Source organism: Limulus polyphemus, unplaced genomic scaffold (assembly GCF_000517525.1).
Source record: "Limulus polyphemus unplaced genomic scaffold, Limulus_polyphemus-2.1.2 Scaffold408, whole genome shotgun sequence".
In the NCBI taxonomy this organism is placed as follows: Eukaryota; Metazoa; Arthropoda; class Merostomata; order Xiphosura; family Limulidae; genus Limulus; species Limulus polyphemus.
Window position 1 is genome coordinate 18,947 of NW_013666018.1, and position 3,698 is coordinate 22,644.

Here is a 3,698-nt window from a genome sequence, read left to right on the forward strand (position 1 = left end):
TCAAATCTGACCAATTTCTGATAATTCACTTTGGCACTAATGGCCTGAAACAACCCGATAAGACTGCTGAAGACTGTTTCTCAGAACTTGAAAACACAGTAGCACATATCTTTAGCTTCAGACCACACATTAAACTGGCTGTCTCTAGCGTAATCCATACACATGTGACAGATACGTTTCCTCTGATTTCAACACACAAAGAACACAATAATTAAGCAACTCAACAATAAAATTCAGCATTTTAACAAATTAAACAAACATCTATGCAAACTCAACTCCAAACGTACCTTCATTGACCTCACAAACCAAACACCACTCACTAATTTTCTCGCACGAGATGGACTTCACCTCAACTTCTCTTTTGACCTCGACCTCAAACTTAAAATAATTTATTTCCCGCAGCATTCTCCGACTCTTGTCTTCCAAGCTACACCAACAATCCCTATTTCTACTTCTAACAGTTTTTCTGCCCTTCCCTGTCCAAATTCTACATTTCCTCATAATACCTCTATCACTTAACCATCTAAATACTCGTTCACTCCCTCACAGTGACCCCCCCCCCTAGTTCTTCTTCGGGTTCTGTTAGGGTTTTAAACACAAATCACAAACATCACATTTTACAAACAGTTCTTCTTATGCTTATGTTCTTCTTTCCTCTTTACTTATGAACTCTTCCACTTTCTTATCTCCAAAATTACACTAGTGGATCAGTCCTTCACTTCTGTTGTAGAATTACCTTCATCAGAACACCACAGTTCTTCATCCCTTAGCATCAACTCTCAAAATGACCAGCAATGCACTTTTTATGCTTCGTCAATATGTCACGCACACTCTCTGAAGAAGACAGCTACCCCCCCCTTCTCCTTCCTCTATCTCACGACATCGTCACACCAGTGTCTGTCAACAGTCAACCTAAGCCAAGCTGTAAGTCTCTCAACTACAGCAGAAAACAACTATTTCAGGAAGCTAGGAAACGCGCAAGAATATTATCAACATGTCAACTTGCTAGTGGATAACATAAAAAATCGAAACACACCTCCATCTCTAGCATTAAAACAACCGATCATAATCAGAACTTCTGCAACAAGTGGCAGCAGATCCATGAAAACACCTCCTTAGGACTCATGAATATCACTAAAAACCTCTGTCAAAATATAGATAAAGAAATTTCCCACCTATACAACCTTTCGCTGGAAGAAAAACAAAGAACTACAAAAACTTACCCAGAGGACTGATACATTCTTTCTTCAAAAGAATAACAAAAATCAGTATCTTAATAATAACACCAATTCAAAAAGCTCTTCCAGCAATCCAATCCTCCTCTTTATCGTAAAGAAACTACCATAGTATCATGCCCTCTATCAGAAACTATCAAAATTTCTTTATTTTACAATGAACGTCTTTAGAAAAAATGTTTAAAAACGCTCCACCTTTAATACACACAAGCCCTCTCAAAATAACAAACCTGTTAAAAATGATAGTGCCTTCATAAATCGCACAGGTAATGATGAAAACTCCCCAAATGCTTCTAACATTATTAATCGTTCATACATAACTCTCTCAGAAGCAGAAATCAATCTCCTTAGTAAAGATCTCAACTTCTGCCCAAACAATAACTTTGTTAATGAACCCGAACTTCTTTCTGACCTTCGTCAATTCTCTAGAAAACTAAGATATCGCGAATTCTTTCACAACAAACCCCACCCTCCTAAAAATACAACATACACGAAACTTTAAAAACAAATCTTAATGGACAGAGAATCACATCTAGAGAGTTATTATGAAGCAGTAGAAAATGACATAATACAAACCTTCAAATCTCCAACAATGTCATAATAATATTAACCAAAATGGAAGAAGTGCTTTAAACAATCTTAAATCGAACAACAACAATATCAAAATAAAGCCAGCAGACAAGGGTGGAGCTATTGTTATTCTTAACAATGATGACTATATCACGGAAGTTAACCGACAACTAGAGGGCACTAATTTTTACAAGAATTCTCACCACAGGATCCTACAACTCAGTTTATTAAGATCATAACTGATAAGCTTAGAAAACTCCACCAAAACAATAAAAACCTTCCAGTATTTGAAACCCAGACAAGCTTGTCCAGGTATATTTTACCAAAAATACACAAACCAAACAATCCTGACCGACCCATAATTTCTAACACAAACATAGCTACTGAAAAGCTGTCTGCTTTTGTTGACTAACACATAAAATGTATTTTCTCTAACCTTCCTTCTTAAATAAAGGATACTTCTCACTTTCTTAATGTTATAGAAGATATTAATACTAACAGACAGTTACGACCTAACAGTCTTCTATGGGTGTTTCTTTCATTTACACTAACATTTCACATGATGAAGAACTTGAAACTCTAAAGTCTGCCTAAACTCTTTCTAAACCATCAGAATCCCAAACAATAACTGACCTTGCCAGCCTGGTTTTAACTCTGAACAACTTTCAATTCGATAACGAACATTACTTTCAAGTTAACGGTGCTGCAGTGGGTACCAAAATGGCTGTCAATTAAGCCAATATTTTTGGGGGTCATATTGAAAGCCAGATTTTACAACTAAGCCCTATAAAACCTTATACATTGAAACGTTACATAGATGGCATATTTTGTATTTGGACAGCCGGTTTTGAATGAATTAAGAATTTATCTCACATGCAAACAACTTTCACAAAACAATCAAGTTTAACTTTAATTACTCTCCTACCCAGTTTAAGTCCCTGTCTTTTTTCAAAAACCTACAGACAGACCACAATACCTTCGCTATAAAAGCTATCACCCTACTCACACTAAACGGAACATTACCTATAGTCAAGCTTTTGGAACAAAGAAAATCTATTCAAGTGAAACAGATTACACAAAAACACACCTTGAATATAGAAGAAACCATGTTACAAAGAGGAGATACCGAAATTGGCAGACAGATCGAAAAAACTAACAACAATCAGCGGGAAAACATCCTAAAACAGAGTAACACTAAAGTTTCAAATAGAATTCATCTTATTATTAACTATCACTTTGAACTCAGAAACGTTTCGCGCATTCTGAAAAAAAAAAAAAAAACAACAAAAAAACATGTTCATTTCCTACAACTGAATGATTACCTTATACAGATATTTCCTGAAATTCCTGTTGTCTCTTTCCAGAAAAACAGAACTCTAAAAGATATCATTATTTACACAAAAGTGAATTACATCCCACCAAGAGATGGTTGTTATCCATGTAATAAAGGCTGTTGTCAAATCTGCAAGTTCATAAAAACTATGACTCATTTTGTGACAAGCACAACCAGAGAAACTTAAAAAATTCTAAAGAAATTACATGCGGAAAACAAAATACCATTTATCTTATACAGTGTAAAACATTTAATCTCCAGTATGTAGGACATACACAAACAACTCTTAGAGAACGTTTCAACAACCATAAATCTTCTATTAACACTGAAAACGATCTCCCCGTTACTTACCACTTTAACCAACCCGGTCATTCTATTAACGATCTTACTCTATACTTAACACTTTAACCAACCCGGTCACTCTATTAACGATCTTACTCTATACTTACCACTTTAACCAACCCGGTCATTCTATTAACGATCTTACTCTATACTTAACACTTTAACCAACCCGGCCATTTCTATTAACGATCTTACTCTATACTTAACACTTTAACCAA